General features: G+C 43.9%; 3 non-coding genes across 3 annotated transcripts; 2 read left to right on the top strand and 1 right to left on the bottom strand.

The window, feature by feature from the left end:
- The first annotated feature begins 14,217 nt into the window (after positions 1-14,217).
- Positions 14,218-14,358, top strand: LOC128710520 (U4 spliceosomal RNA). Its single transcript, XR_008409897.1, has one exon. It is a non-coding gene; the product is annotated as a U4 spliceosomal RNA (small nuclear RNA).
- Positions 14,359-15,265: 907 nt separating this feature from the next.
- LOC128710528 (U1 spliceosomal RNA) lies at positions 15,266-15,429 on the bottom strand. The gene has a single exon (XR_008409904.1). It is a non-coding gene; the product is annotated as a U1 spliceosomal RNA (small nuclear RNA).
- Positions 15,430-16,316: 887 nt separating this feature from the next.
- Positions 16,317-16,480, top strand: LOC128710530 (U1 spliceosomal RNA). Its single transcript, XR_008409906.1, has one exon. It is a non-coding gene; the product is annotated as a U1 spliceosomal RNA (small nuclear RNA).
- The last annotated feature ends 959 nt before the right edge of the window (positions 16,481-17,439 follow it).

The following is a 17,439-nucleotide window of genomic DNA, read 5'->3' on the forward strand; positions in this document are numbered from 1 at the left end:
CACTCCCGGACAGTGTCCTGGTACGATTCATGCAAAAAAAAGGTTATTCTTTCATATGTTGCTACCAACCAGTAGTAATTATGCTGTTTTTCACTGGTTCACTTTTTCATGGAAACAAATTCCGGTCATTTCATCGTGCCTTTCCGATATCTTCTGTGCACGGATATGCACTCACTGTTGGACTATTTGTTTTTCACGCACACTATCACCAGCAATGTCTGTCCGGAAACGGAAATTGCACGATACCGAGGATGCAAAAACGTTCCGGATGATGAAGAATCCAAAAAACCAACCTTCCACAGCTTAGGAAACTGATGGAACTCGGTGAAATCTACAATAGAAAAGAAAAGAAACACAAAAAGGTTCGATTAATAACAGACACAGAACATACATTTAGAGCAACTAAATTGTACCACTTTTCAAGAACAAATAATGTTAAGAGATCGTGGATGTAATAATATTAAAGCGCTATGCACACTTAGTATCATAATGTACATAACAAGGTCGATCTTCTTACTATTTCTAAGCCCTCGTCGATATGTAGTGTAATACATTTCTTTACGATATTAGACATATCAACGAAGTACAGCCAAACAAGGGCCATTACATGTCGGGTCGGGGGATAACAGCTGGTTATTCGTTACATATTTGTTTCATTTCGCCGTAAGAAGGTAAAATAGACACTTCTCTGCATCATTACTCATACTGCAATACGAATGGCATATACATGTACGCAATAAACACATTCAGCCGGTTGGGGCAGATGATAACCGTCCAAGAAGGCACACGCGCGCCTGTGTCATACTAAAATACTACGTCGTCTGGCAGCCCGATACAATCTTCTGCATGCGACACAAATCCCACAAAAGGTTGACAATTGATACATGCAAGAATAGTTACAATTTTCTCATCCGGTTTGCGCTGGGTGGGAAACGGCCACTCTCAAATACTCGTCGGATAAATACGCGACGCCACTTTTTCTCTCTCTCTCTCTCTCTCACCGTCGAATGAGGGAAAACCCGACGACGACGGTCAAAGCGGATCGATAAGCGCGTCGTAGTAGTAGCGTAGTCGCTTACGGTACTTTTCCGCACCCTTCACCGCGGTGTGGTTTTGTTGCTCATCATCAAAACAACCCTTCGTCCGTCTGTTATTGTCGTGGTGCGGCGAGTAGCAGCATCGTGCACTGCGCGCTGCAGCTGCTATCGATCGAAATGTGTATCTCAGCGCTCAGGAATGCATGCGTGGGCACACACACACACTCACACACTGTGCTGCGCTGGAGCAAAATGCAATTGTTGACCTCATTTTGCAGTGAAAACTGGCAATCGAACCGCTTTTCGTCACAAACCGAAAGGATTCGGATTTTCCTAATTGCTTCACACTATTCATTCAATAAAAGCAAAGCATCGATCGTGACTAGCTAAACTATGGACGAGGTTTCCATTAATTAAATTATCACTTGTAGTTGAACACATAAACCGTATTATGTATTCTTCCGTTAATTAATGAAGAATACATCGGAACGAATACAATACGAAGCAAGACATTTGTTCCATAAATTTAACTACATAATTAAATGTTGTTCATTTCGTTTCGTGCAACTAGAAAAACCGCAGATAACGCCATTATTTCTTCCTTCCCTTTGCCACCATTTACTGTTTGCTTTTCTTCGACCATCCGTGGCGGTTTCGAGATAGTTGAACGGAAAAATTCTAATGCCCTCCCCGCTTTCCACCTTCCCCTCAGAGGTATCGTAAATGCGTGCTGCGGTGGAAAAAAAATGGGACCATTATTTCCACACCTCAGTGCACAATATTGCTACAATTTGATTAACACCAGTATGAAACAACACCGAAGAATACCCTTTCGCTGTTCATCCTCAAGCGTGGTTTTAGTCTTGAAATAGTTGTGCTTACTTGTTAAACGCGATGCCCGCTTAACGGTGTTTGGCCTGCTGCAGAGGAATGTCGAGTCTAGCACACCGTACACATATCGAGCCCATCCTACAGCTCTCGCAGCGCCCAACTCATTTTACTACTACTACCTCCCATGTCTCTTCCGTTGGGTTTGAGTCTTGGAGAGGTGTATTAGTAAGTAAAACTACAAATCTACACTAAAATCCCGGCGTTATGCCAGCATCGTGACGGATAGGTTGGGACGAGATACATAACATCACGAACGCTAAATCATCGATCACGAGATCGGTGGAACGACATGAATATTTATCATCTTATTTTTCTTGTGCCAGAAACCAATGCCAAGCCAAAGGCATGGATTCACTCTAATGCTGACAAAAACACCAAAAGAAAAATGCAAACAGTAGGTTTTTTAAAAAAATCTCGCAGTATCTGTGCGACGACCGCACTATCCATTACGCCGACTATGTCATCAGAATAACACCGGACAGCCAATGAATGGGGAAAAGGGTCCCCATTCATCCGGTGACAGTTAATGAACGCGTCAAGTTTTCAGGACCATGACACACTGTACACTTGAGTTTCAATTTGTTCTATTCGTTCCAAATTTGTATATGACACGGAACAGACTGATTAAGAGTGGAGCGATAATGTTAGAATTTGCATTAAAAAAAAATACATCCATGTCAATTAGACAGTTTATACAACAGCAGCGCAACGAAAAGTCTCGTCGGAATAAAACAAATATAAAACATCAGCAGAGCGGACTAAAGCGGACGAAGGTGAAGTGGCACAGTCGGTCTGCGGCTGCATGCATCGCAGACAGATATGTGACCTGTTTAGATCACCATCAAGGGTTTGGGCGACCATCGGCGCATTTCACGCAAAAACAAAAAGAACACGCAACGTCTCGACGACGTGTGCTCTTGCGCGCTTAAACAACGGAGAGACGCGGTGGGTGGGTCGTTTTCCCCGTACAGAATTACGGGTCTGGGACTGACAGTCCTGTAAAATTTGCAGTAAACATAAACAAATACTTCACATTCCAGGGAGTAGCTGTTCTCTTTTACTATCTGCCTCTCTATCTCGCACGCTTTCGCTCACTCTCTCTCTCTCACACCCCCCGTTCTGTTTCTCACACCCCTCCGTACTGCCGGGAGAGTGAGCAGGAGCGCGAGCTGCACGCATGAACGCGAAACAAATACATATGCTTGCTGTCTGTCGCTCCTTTTCTACTGGGTCTGGCTTCTCATCCCTGCATCAGCACCGCAGCGAAGTCGGCTCAATTTACGCAGCGGTTGCATTTTCTGTCCCGGCACGTTTTGTTTTTCTATTTTTGCCGGGTATCGCTCACTTTGTTTGTACAAACTGCAGTTCGTGTTTTTTTTTTTGTACCGACAGCAGCGATAATGCATTCCTTCATTTTTCGTTGTAGTGCTCTTTTAAATTTCCTCCTTACGGGCCCGTGCTGTTGGTGGTGTGTGTGTGGCGAGACTTTATTATGCTACGGGTTTTCCACCCATTGATCCCGTGCTTTTAGGTTTTATTTTGCGGCCACCTGATGAAAAAATCCAAACCATACACAACCCCATCGGGGCTGGTTTGTTGTTTCGATTTGCAAATTATTTTCTATGAATTACACCAATTCATGTGAATTTAATTTAGAATTTACAAAAATTGTCTGTAATTAAAATCAAATCGCACCAATCCTCGGGGTCCAACGGGGCACATCAACTCCAATGGTCGGAAAAACTAACTCCAGCTCTACTGGGTTAAATAAATCAATGGGTGTACGTTTCATTTAAATCACATTAATTTCTAAGAGCAGTATAGTTTTAGGAACTTTTTTTAGGAAAAACTCCATAAGACCGCGTTACCATACGATTAAGTAATTCTTGTTGAAGGATGAAAATAAGAAATAATCTTCGACGCAACTACTCCAAACTCTGCTCAAGATCACCTCGAATGAACTTTCGTCGAATGAACTTCATGATAACAATGGTCGAATACCACGGTCACGTGCTGAGACGTGCGGTACAGCTACACTCGCAAGGATGTGGATCGAATCTCGTCTATGGCGACCATCCGGGTGCATCCAGGACTTGAGAACCTAAATCTGGTTTAGTAATTATAAGAGCATTTCCATCGTAAAGTATTGCACCAGCGAGCCCACACCGGTCTAATGGCAATAAATGTAGTTTATACATTTCAATATAATGTAAAGAAGCGTAAACGCGGACAGGATCAACAACCCGCCATAGCAGCTATGATTTATGTGCTTTAAAGCAAACTGTGTACCGCTTTTGTTCAGCGGGACGAGGAAGAAAAAGGGCCAATTGTGGCTGATACCTTTAACAAACTCGTCTACAAACGTACCGTACGGCACAGACACAGCACACGCACACGGCCCACTCGCGTATCCCTCCCCTATCCACCGGAACACGGCATCCGAATTCTTTCCTAGCACAAAAATGCTATGTTTACGTGCGTATACATATATATATGTATATGTGTGTGTGTGTAAATGTTTCAGCGCGAGGGGAAGAATCGAATCAGCGTAGGGGTAGGGGAGAGAAGAACTAAAAGGGCAAAAAAGGTCTGTGTGGCGCACACGCTATACACTGGGCGCGGAATGGATGTGGCGTTCATTCCGTCCGTTCGTTCGCTGCGAGAAACGAAACTCTGAGCCGGCGTCAATCGACCGTACACACCGGTGTCAACGACCTCGCACTGTACACACGGCCACACACACACACACATACATATACACACGGCTCCTTGTCCATACGCTCTTCTTCGTGCAGCAGGGAACGCACCGAACGGCACGAAACCCTGGGCGGGTTACAATTCCAATAACAGCGCGAGAGCGTTTATGCTGCTACTGAGCGAGCAGCAAACGCGGTGCGCGAGAACAAAACACCCCCCCGGAGAGCGCAACAAATGCATGAAACAACGTTGTGAAAGTAAGCCAGCATTACATTTCGGAAGATGTTCGGCATTGCGCTTCGACTGCCGAAAGGCATCGCACCTCGCAGTTTTGTTGCGATTGTTTCACTAAAAACATTTGTCGAATTTGGTTTGCGAACAGGACCCGGAATGGTACCCACTGTTCCAAATCAGGGTAGGCGACGACGAAAATTCACTCCTAATTACGCTCCCACACTGCACCCTCATCAAGGGGTATTGTTTGTGCGAAACTTCCTTTGCGCTGTTTGCATTTCGATGCAATATTTTTCGCTCACCACCCATCGGGTTTCTCTTTCACTCCATTCCCGCTGTCTCGCTTTAAATGTTAGTTTACCCCTGCGCAACCCGCATCACAGCGCATCGGCATAAAACTTACCTCAATAATAATTCGATTTTCAATTGGAACACGCACATTCGGCGGCTGCTGCTGCTACTGTATCGTGTGCCACTGATATTTCTATTTTTGTTTCACCACGGGATAGTAAACGAGCGTGATCGGAATCAAATGCACTGGCCAGCCCCGGCGTCAGGGCGCGCCGCCTTTCGACGAATTAATTGACGGCTTGTTTATCCACTTGAAACCCGAAAACCCTTCTGGCAATGGTGTGCCGCAACCTTGTGTCTCACATGGGCACTACAGTGATAAAGGCTTCCACAAAAGCAGCGGTGTTGTCATCAATTTCCGAACGCATCCACACCACGCACACTCTTCTTTCCACCGGTCGTCGGTCTTACAGTGTGGGTAACAAAAATGACACTGCACGTGGTACAACTGCCAAAAAAAAAAAACACTGTAACGATTTTTTCAAACACACTGTAGAACAATATTCACACCTTATTCATTTTTAGCAGTATCCATTAATAAAAAAAAACACCACCCGCACCGTGCACTCGTGCAATTGTTATTCACTATATTTCTTATGATTCACACTCCGGCATCACTATTCACTTTAACACGGTATTATGGTTTATGTTTTGTCTCCTCCATATGAACTGATTTCACTGTTTCGTTCGCAAACTTTTAACTTCATTCTGAAAATAAAATCATAGTAATATCGCATAAGTTAACTGTCGTACATCCAAGCTATTCAAAACTTGGAAAATGTGTGTGTGTGTGTGTTTTAATATTAATATTTTAATATATTGGATTACGTTTACAAAAGCTATAAGCCTTCAAACTGTCTGGCTGCCCGGGTTAACAGGGTTAAGTGTAAAGTTGGCATGATTCGATGTAGTGCCATGTGGTCATTTTGAAGATGAAAACTGTTTGTATAATACGAAGAGTTTTTAAGTAGCATTTCATTCCGTTCATTCACTCAAACTACAAAAGTTCATTTCGAGACGATTGGGCCATGACACAATGCACCTTCCGACAATTACAATAGCCAATCCTTCTGGATCCTCCAGAGCATCCAGGTCCTTCCGCCAATTACATACGCCGCTGAGTAAGCAATAAATTGTTAACTTCAATAAATTTATAGCTCAATAATGGCCTTTCCTAGCACTTTCATTATTGTTTTTTTTAACAAAATCCCCACAGGTGTCACAGAGCTGAGCACCTTCTGGTCGTTCAATATCAGGCCAAACTGTCTTCTATAATTCGACCTTACTGAACAGCTAAAAAAACACGAGTTCCAACAAACAAATGCATTAAAGGTTATTGTTTAATATAACATCTCGTTAACGGGCGTACACGTGATGAAAAAGACACATTATTTGAAATGAACAGGAGCAATTGAAACCCAACCGAACAGTGTGTACTGGCCCCCGATCGCTTCCTGCGCTCATTAGCCGTCAATGGACGAATGGGTTTGCTCTATTCTTCCCTTCGACGCACCATTCATACTAATCAAGCAGCTACATCAATAGTGAAAGGAGTTTCCAGTGTTGGAGAGTTGCGCTAAATCGACGTTAAAATGCTTGATGCTTTTAACAGCTAATTCCTCACAACGACACACCATATCAGAACATCTACACTTTGCCCTGTGCCATAACGCCACGATATTGCACGGAATGGACATTGCCGATTGTGTTGTATTGCGCGAATGTTCGTCATGCGCGGTAATAATTGGCGTTGATAATTGATAATTCCCAACGCAAAAAAACAATATGCCACGCATAGCTCCAGTGTCATATCCTTCTACTACCCTGAACCCAGCGGGTGTTAGGAATTTCCGTCGGGCGCTAGTGTGTGGCCCAAACCGACTCCTGCCTGCATGTGCAATCTTTATTACACAATGATACGATTATTATCGCTAAGACTGCGGCGCCAGGCGCCTGTGCGCGAGGTTGTTTTGCTGTTTAGCTTCATGTGGACTATGACGTCATTGTATGTGTTCCCATAATTTAACGTACATCTCCCTCCTGCCACCCTCCATTGTGAGCCAGGGCTCCAATTTGTACGTCCAACAAACAACAGGAAAAGAATGCGGGAGATTGGTGTAGTGGATGTGTGTTGAGCTGAATGAAGAAATAGAAAACATTGATAAATAAAGAGGGACAGAGAGAAAGAGGGAGAGAGCGAGCGAGCGAGAGAGAGAGAGGCAATTTAGGTCGATGTAGACAAGCAAAAAAAGAAAGCACACAGCGACATGACTCTGTCCGGTACTACAAAAATACTCTCATTGTCGGACAAATATCATCTGGCATTTCCTGTAAACTCACAACGATCACCCTGGGCGCCATTTCAATGTCCAATCCCGCACAACATTTCCAACGGTACACGTCATGCTACAACGATTAGCGTGCGTGTCTGTATGCCCGTGTTGCTGTATTACCATTCGAGACACATACCACCAAAACTCTGCCAACCTCCTCTCCTTGCCACCGGCACCCGGTTGTTTTTTTTTTTCAAGCAGCTCCACCCGGAACCAGCCAGTCAGTGCCGCCAGTCGCTGCTTCTGCGTCACGCTAAAGTCAGAAGATTGCGCCACGGTCAACAAAACACCATACGTCACCTGCACGTCAAGCCGCCTGTGCTGCTTGCGCAAAAGCAACAACAGCAACAAACAAACAACACTTCATATATTTGAACGAAGGAATTGCGAAAACATGATTAGCAGAAGAAGACAGCATGGAAGTTGGATCTCGGGCTCCTTCCGCACCCTATACCAACGGCCAACCGTGTCCGTTGGTGCGATTTAGCCACTGTCACGCATCATATTATCACACATCGGCAAACCACCATCAACCAATGCAATGCATTATCAACCCACCCCATCCCATCCCCCATCCCCGACTCCCGACCTAGATATGTTGCGATAGTTGCTCCCTGGTCCGGTTCCACATTGCGGAAACATCCACTGCTCCTTCTGGTCTCCCCGGTCCGTTACGTTCTTTTTTTTTCGGTGCGGTGGTTTCAGTTGCGTAAACCCTCTCTTTCCCCCTTCCCATTACCCTTCTTCCCCTACCTTCCCTATTAGAGCGCGGCATCAAAAATATAACAACGGCACCCTTTTGTAACACTTCCGGTTAAGGTGGCGCAAGCGCCATTCTTGATCGAGAGCTGACACACTACGATCCGCTATCATAACGCAACCCCGCCACATGACATAAGAATGATCATGCGTAGTGCCGCAGGCCGCAGGGTCGAGCTTACGGGCGGCTGAGCTTCAGGGCTTTACGGAGCTTTACCGCCACCGCTCCGCCCTTCCGGACTGGTGACAAAGTGATATCAAAACAATGCTTTATCTATACTCGTATGACGGTAACACACACCTACGTTAGCGATCACACGGATGTCCACGGAGTGGTCACTATTCTGCCGTTAAAGAAAAGGCAAATTACAAAGCACACTCTCGCCACACAACAAAAAACGCCAATGGCCTACTCCACTATCTTCACCTTGCCAGCAACCCTTACCATAAGGGTTGCTTTTCTCGCTGTGTTCGCTCTTATCGGTATGGGAGCCTATTTTACCAACACAAAATAAAACAACAACAGCAATACCGACATCTAATGCTTGCTTCGGGCGGTCGGGAAAAACGGTTACATTGGCTTCGATTTACACAGCGGGCGGGCCAGCTGATAAGAAAATTGAGTCCCAAGTATGTCGGTGCGCGGTTTTTCAGTTTTGCTTCCAATCATACCACACAGCACGACGAATGTTGTGACCGATTGTTTTGCGAGACGCTACAAACGGGGACCGATTAATCATGCCGTGAGTGTGTAAAATGGTTTGCTGAAATTGCCCCGTTGCGAGCAGAACAGGATCAATGGACGATGTTCGTTAGAGAATTTATCGCAAATATCAAACATTATTTTAATGTGAAAATTGAAGACAAACAGCAATATGGCCGCAGATCAATTTTATTCAGGTGAGGGGTATGTATTATTAATTGGACACCGACAGAGATCTTAATGGTAGTTACAAACATTTAGGTTTGTGATAACGAACGTAGTACAAACTCAACTGATGTTGAATGGCTTTGCATCTCGTCGGCTATGCCTCGACACTATGGGATTAGATCCTCTGGTTGAGAATAATCCCTAAAACATTCCTACCCTTCGCATCAGAGCGCCATTTAGGTAGGTAGGCGATTTACCATTAACTGTTTGTGCTTATTATCGTTCGTTATTTATCGGTTTATTGATTTAAAATTTGTGCTAGCTATTACTGAAACCTAAAGCTTCGAGAGAATTTCTATTTTATCAAACAAACCAACCCCATTGCACACATTAATCTGTTATAAAGACAAGTAATGTTATAGCAAACCTTAATTCTTCAGATGATCACCTCTGTTTAGTACACCTTGCGTTCTGATGTAAGCTATTGATTTAACTGGAGATGGGAAATTTAATTCTTTTCAAGGATTTAAATCCGAGTGAAAGAGTTAGAATGAAGATTTAACTCCTAAACTCACTCTTCAAGATTTCAATTAGTTAAAGTTAAAGAGTTAAAGGTCGCCATGAAGAATCGAATCGCGAGTTAACTCCAATCGAGATAGCGAGATAGCTCGCTGATATTGACAATATCCAATCGATAAGTAAAGCTTCCTCAAGCATTAGAAGAACAAAACACGGAGATAGAAAAACAAAAGATACCAAATTGGACATCCTCTGGGGCGGACCGGAAAATACTTCCGTTACGGCAATATGTCACGTCCCTAGCAGGCTGGAAACAAATTGCACCACCCGGAAACGCACGGCACGGCACACTTGCAACATTAGTTCGCCGTCACTGCCAACTTGACCAGCGAACGTGACGCTGTCCTTACAGCTGGTTTATCTTGCAGTTCCAAAAACCAAACACTACTCCCACAGTTTTCGAGATAAAACTGTTTTGTGGGGATGAGTTCATGCTATTGAAAATAGCTTATCGGGCGTTTTCGTCGACAAATAATCAGCATTCCAATATTACTAATGTGTATATACGACGGTTTTTGCATGTTTATCTTTTCCATTTGGAGGTTATAAAATTAGCCAGACGAAAACAGAGTGAGAGAGAGAGAGAGAGAGATGGTGTAAGGGTGGAAGGGGGAAGAAAAAGAAAAAGACAAAAACACACTGTTCACTTCTATTGCGTATTTATAAAAATAGTTCGCCGCTGTGTGCCAAACACGTCTCGAACGTTCAAAATGACCGAGTGCCCTTTTCATTTTTGTTACTGATGCTGCCGGAACTGCGATTGTGCTCATCTCGTGTGAAAGCAAACCAAACTATCTATGGGAAGTTCGTGCTTCATCTTATCAATTGCTCTACCAGACGGATGTAGCATCTAATCTAACATCCCCTCCTGTTGAGTATTATTTTGTGCTAGAACTATGCCGCCATTTAAGATACGCCAAGTGAAAACATTTCACTTGGAGTTAAACCTCCCTCACAACACAACCAGCAGCGTATAGGAAGACTCCTTAATGATTTGTTTTGCTTTGCGCGCCCAAAACATTGGACACCGCACACACCACGCCACCATCGTGTGCGTACAGTTCACGCTTTCCGTTGCTACACCACACCACTACACGCACAGGCACACTACGCATCGCACAAAACCGTTGCTTTTCACACAACCGGATCCAGCTTCGGGTTGCTGCGACGTATTACAAACCACACCACAAATGCACTGTTGTTTTCATCTGCTGCGAATAAATATTTCCGTTCCGGAGCCGCGATTGATTTCGGTTGATAATTATTCTCTGCATCAACCTGTCCAGACAGCTTTTTTCGCTCGCTGTATTTTGCCACATTGACGCCGTTGCACACATCCTTTGCTGTGTGTTTCACAAGGCCACAATACTATATCGAGCGTTGGCGTCATAGATCTAAAACGTACTACGAAAATTCTACGCCCAACCGCACGACGGTCCTCGCACCGTAGTAGACGGAATTTCTGTACAGCCATTCATGATCCCGCTCAACATGGAGAAAGAGAGCGAGAGGCTGACAAAACATGAGAGAAAGAGAGAGAGCATGAGAGGGAGAGAGAACAGTGAAATTTTACACACACACACACACACGCACGCACGCACGCATACACCCAAAAACACTCACACTTGGGCGACTCATTTAACCAACACACATGCGCGGGTGACACCAACGATCGGAGCCACGGTTCCATTGATAAAAATACTCATCGTAACGTATACCCGTGTACACTACACTCTCACCTTTATGCACACCGTTCGGACGAAAACAACAGTAGCACACAACCGTCATCTTTGCTTCCATCCCTGCCTAGCACAGTATGCCTTTTCTTTATCTCCACCGAATCCGGAAATCGGAGTTTTGTGCTCATCAGCTCAAAAAAACAGTTTCAGGTGCATAACCAGAAAAAAACCATCGCAAAAAAACACTCTGAGATTTCGCGCAATGCCAACTATAATCAAAACAACGAAACAATTAAAAAAATACGGCCACCCAAGTGATCGAAATTAGAATTCCGAAGCTGCCGAAAGGAAAACAACACAATAACGGCAGTAATGCGTACACACAGCCCCAGAAGTACGTTGAAGAACCAAAAAAAAAGCAAGACTTCACAAACACACGGACGTGCACGCACAAACGAAAGACGCAGCGGAGTCCATCTTTTTTTCTTCTCTTTTCCCCTCCTGTGCAACGCCTGTGCCCGTGTCTTTATAATCGAAGACACACGGCCCTGCACGCACACTATGATTTACACAATCCGCTTATTTGTTCCGCCTGTTTTGCGTCGTTGATAAAAGAAAAATGACGATACGCATTTTTTGCCTAACCTTGCCGTGCGTATGTATTGCGGCGATATTATGAGCATTATACATGTGTATGGCCACACTATACACATCATCACTATATTAGCCTCCAACAGTAGCTAATTTACTCCGCCGAAAAGTATTCCGTGTACACACACGCGCGCACACACATGCACACACATGCATAGCGAAGCAGAGACACGTTGCTTGTCTAACACGCATTTTGCAGGCATTGAAGGACTCTACACACAAGCACACACACACACGCATACGGTGAGGGTTTTTTTTGTCGATTCATCGTGAGTGCTGTCTGCTGCTCATCTTCCACACACGCTCCTGTCTTTTTTTTTTTGTACGCCGTTTTACAAATGTACGATGTGCGACACCAAATGACCGGCAGCGAACCGGAGGTTTGTCACACAACCCTGCACGGAAAATTCCTCCCGTTTGCTGCAATTACTTCTCGTGCCGATGGTGCTTTCCAGCACGGGAAATCTTCGACCATCAGAAACACTTTTACGCCTTCACGCCACAAACACGACTGACTGCGATGGCGACGGACTGACGACGACGTGGAATTGACGTCGATCTGGCGAGATGATGCTGCTTGCCTGTCTGCTTGCTCTGGAATGGTGTATCCTGCTAGCGGGTTGTCTACCTTGCGATATTCACACACCATTTCTACAGGCTTGTGAAAAACAAACACAAATACAACGGATTCTGAGTATTTCTGCACGGTGAATAAGCACAATACGCCGTTTGCAATTTTCACCGTTTGCTTACAATTCTCACTCACTCACTGCACAGGGGAGCACCAACCTCGAATTTCACGAGTAGGATTTATTTGCCAAAAAAAGGCGATGCTTGGACACACGAATTGGTCAGCAGCGGCCTTTCCGTAAGCCTGTACGCACCGTACCGTGCTGGTCGAGCAGCCTTCACTATCGTTTCGGCAGACAATTGACTTCGCTAGCGATTTTCAACTGTCGGCTCCGTATTATGACGAAATCGGCCACATCCCGTTGTTCATTATGACTGAAGCGAACTCTCCCATAGTTCCGTGATAAAATTGAGCGTAACTGAATTCCTAAATATATGGTGGTAAAAGTAAACCACCATAAATAAAAGTAAAGTAAAAGTAAAGTAACAGGAAGTTGTTCAAAATTAACCCCAAATATTTACGACTACCAGCTAGCACATTGCAATAATAAATATCGAAATGATTATTGTTCATATTATGATCAGCTAAAATCCCATTGTCCATTATGGCGTAACGGTTAAATTTTCAAGTCATGAGGTATAAACATATGATAATATTATTGGAATTTTGTTGAATTTTTTTCTTTTTTTTCGTATTCATTGCAATAAATTGAAAAGATGTCCATGCACTTAAAACATTTATATTAAAGTTTGATCAAAAATGTTTATTATTATCTTAGCAAAAGAGCACAATGTCTACAATACCGCGACACAAAACAACGGAACGGAAAGCATTCTTGAACTGCTTATCATTGCCCATTCGAGGTCAAAATCAATTAAACCATCAATCAACAATACGTTCGATTACCGTTTTCCGTTCGGGACGCAAACTTTTGTGTTAATTCAATTGACCATTGAAACTCTCCCTAATTGAAAATATTTTGAACAATTGCATCGCATTGGCTCACAGCTAAAGGAAGGCAGGCGACAAAGAACTCTCATGCAACTCATCAACATGTCCTATTTCATCTAGCGGTGTTTCGTGTTTAAACTGGCAACAGAAATAAGTTTTACCAAACATTTATGCTCAAATACAGCCCGTTTTTTAATACCATGAAGCCCTACAACAGGCTGTTAGCGAAGCACAGTTGTAGAGCTTTCCGATATGTCAAAAGAATGCACGAAAAACAAAGTTCGGGGAACCGGAGAACGAGCATCAAACAATGCCAACAACAGCACATAATACGCTTTGCACTAACAATTCCTACGAAAGGAGTCACTGGGCGTGCATGACACAGGAAGCGAGAGTGAGTCAAGCATCAAACAAACAGGTTTGAGGAATGAAGAATGAATGTCTGGGCGCGAGTTGCGTACGGAAAAGATGCGTACGGATGCAGCAAGTTGTGTGTCGCTAGCGTAAACAGGCCGCGTAGCAAGTGGGGTCCAGTGCGTGCGAAGTTCGGGTTAGCTTTGCGCAGTGGCGATATCGTAACCAATGAGGTACAACCGAGGTGCGATTATTGCTAGTTGAAAACTAATACCAATACCCCGCCTTGGGGACGTGAAATACCGTCCGCTATGGCAATTTTTGCAAGCTTCGAAAGAGGCGCCTAATCCATTCACAGCAGAGATAAAATAGAAGCGTGGAGTTCAGGTTCTGGCCCAAGAGTCACACATCCCGACCGTGAACTAGGCTTGACTCTGGCACGGTAGGAAGGACCTCTCCTGAGTTGCAGTGACATGCGACGACTAATCAATAAGACCTCACACTCGTAAAGTGAAGCCCCCTGAGTAAATTAACCAATCGGAACCGCCTACTTGTGACGAATTTAATAAGAGTAAAGGTGAGAGCGGCCAACATATTTCATCGTAATTGAATTACCAATTCGACTGCCTGCTTGACGAACGTCAGACGAAAACAACATTCCGATGCGTGGCAAAGAGCACGTTCCAATTGTCTTAACTAATATAATAGACGTGAGACGACTGTCTTTCATCAGGAACCTGAAAAGAACGACATTGACGAGAACTAGCGCAAAGTTCAATAACTTCCAGTTTAGCGAGCGAGGAGGTAATTGTATTTCAGTACGTTTCAATGCTACGATAAAACGTAGCAAAGTTGGATGCCGCAACTTTTTAAACACGTCTTCCGCATGCAAGTAGAACGTCGATTACCCGAATCGATTTCCACGGATTGTTTTGGCCCTTCAGCTTTGTACGTGCAAAAATTGAAGATGAAGATGACAGATCAACGTATGTATTTTAATACTAGAAGTTGATGTTTATTTTGAATATGGAACATTTACCAGGGAGTGTTAACCAGATAAACTCTGTACCGAAAATGCTCCCGATCCTTTTGGGCTATCTGGTAAAGAATTCAACATTGTTATACTACCTGACATTGTTTAATTCACAGATAATACGCCCAACGTGTACTGCTGATCTCTTAAATCTTGGTAATATGCAGACAATCATTTCATTTGACTTGGTAAGTTAGTTTGTTATTAGATAAAATCGGGATGTGCGCGGACGCACTTCCCGGCTACCAAAAATTGCGCATACGAGTTATCCACATGAGGGATAATCGCAGGGGTCAACCCAACCGAAGTGCAATGGAAGAGCCTCGCCCTGGGGGAACCGCCTTCGTGATCACGGTAACCCCTATGCCAGGTAAGTATGCTTTGGCCACGTCTCGCCGGCCCACCCCATTGCACGGCCACATGCTCCGCTAGCGATGCTTTGCGTCAGCAAACAATAGAGCTTCATTCAACCCATCGCTTCCCATAACGAATGTCCTACGAAGGGGTTTTACTTTTCATTAATAGCATGTCGGTTTTAACGTTGCAGACTAATCCTGGAAATAGCGCATATATTGAGGATGCCGAATAACATAAATCATTTCTTAGCCTACATATCGATACTGAAGCCGGCACGCACTGGGAAGGCAACTTCAGTACCGATTTTTTCCTGCAACATAAGACGGTTGTTCCAAGGAAGAAAAAAAAACACTTGTATTACGCTTTCCGAGTGGTGGATGCAGAAGAAGTGATTAAAAACTGATAAATCATTCATGCAGAGCTGAATGAATTCCGCGTTCTCAAAAGCTTCTTGGCTGTAGCTTCTTGGTAATCTCGCTGTCAACAAACGGGGCTTGTTTTGGTTGTCAAGAATAGGGTTACATCCACGCACTTTTTCCTCTGTTGCATAGAACCCTACAACAGTTCTCTCAACCGCACCCTCGATTTTCTTGTTCAATTTATCCGTTCCATCTCATATGAAAGGATTTTATGCTGGGAATGTCAATCTCATCTTGTACCAGGCAGCGACGGTACGATACTGAATTTACCTAGCAAACATTGAAACAATTTGAGTGTCCATCTCATCAAAGTAAACGGCATTTCCAGAAATTAGTGTACCGTCCAGTAATAAAATACAACCCCCTTCTTAGGACATTCATTACGGGAAGCGATGGGTTGAATGAAGCTCTATTGTTTGCTGACGCAAAGCATCGCTAGCGGAGCATGTAGCCGTGCAATGGGGTGGGCCGGCGAGACGTGGCCAAAGCATACTTACCTGGCATAGGGGTTACCGTGATCACGAAGGCGGTTCCCCCAGGGCGAGGCTCTTCCATTGCACTTCGGTTGGGTTGACCCCTGCGATTATCCCTCATGTGGATAACTCGTATGCGCAATTTTTGGTAGCCGGGAAGTGCGTCCGCGCACATCCCGATTTTAAAGTTACAATCATCCTACTCAGACGCTTCATCCGCACATTAATTACAGCAGAGGAGGAAGAACGGCTTTTGATACCTTCAATCGATGATATCGCGGACTTTTTGTCAATTTAATCAGAAGCTGTTGTTAGGCAGTTACATTACACAAACACTGTTAGGGAAAAGTAATATTTTTTTTTCTTTCATACGGTTGTAATGTTTAATGAGTACACATGAGTTTGTTAACAACGTTGATTGATAATTTCTTTCAAACCATACTGTGCATCCACAGAAACGCAGATTTCTATGCATTTAGCGGGATGTGAATAGATATTTAATATCTTAATTACGTTGAATAAAATATAATACAGTAAATTTTAGCGTGACCCTGCGTGAAACGTGGATCATAACGTTGCCAAACACTCTGCTTATACAATTCTCGTGGGCAAGCCCTCTCTTGTCAGCTAGGTGAACGTGTACCATGCGATCCAGATATCTTCGATCGAGCATCGATTTATATCCTACATTACTTTTTCATTCAACTTCCCAAATATTCTACACATGGGGTACCTGCCGCATAATATGCCCTCTTGTTAATCATAAGTAAGCCCATATACTGGTATATTTGCTGCTTTGCTTACTTACTCGTCCTGTCGCCGATACTCCGAGAGCCACGCGTTTTGCTTAATTACATTGAATTCGTTTACATCTTCCTTATGCGCAATATGGAGCGGTCTGTTATATGCCGGAGACGAAGTTAATACAGGTTTATCCCTCCAAATTGGCGTCACTACCATCTATTTCTCCATGCTCTTTAGTGTGCCTTGTCCATCAAACATCACCATTGTTTAACGTTTTATCATGTTTGATCCCTTAACAGCAGCAATCGAACGCATAATGGAACAACAATAGAAACAATCTACAGCTCATTTCTTATGGCATAGCTACTATCAATCATTTTACGCACTTCCGCATG

This window comes from Anopheles marshallii, chromosome 2 (genome assembly GCF_943734725.1).
Source record: "Anopheles marshallii chromosome 2, idAnoMarsDA_429_01, whole genome shotgun sequence".
In the NCBI taxonomy this organism is placed as follows: domain Eukaryota; kingdom Metazoa; phylum Arthropoda; class Insecta; order Diptera; family Culicidae; genus Anopheles; species Anopheles marshallii.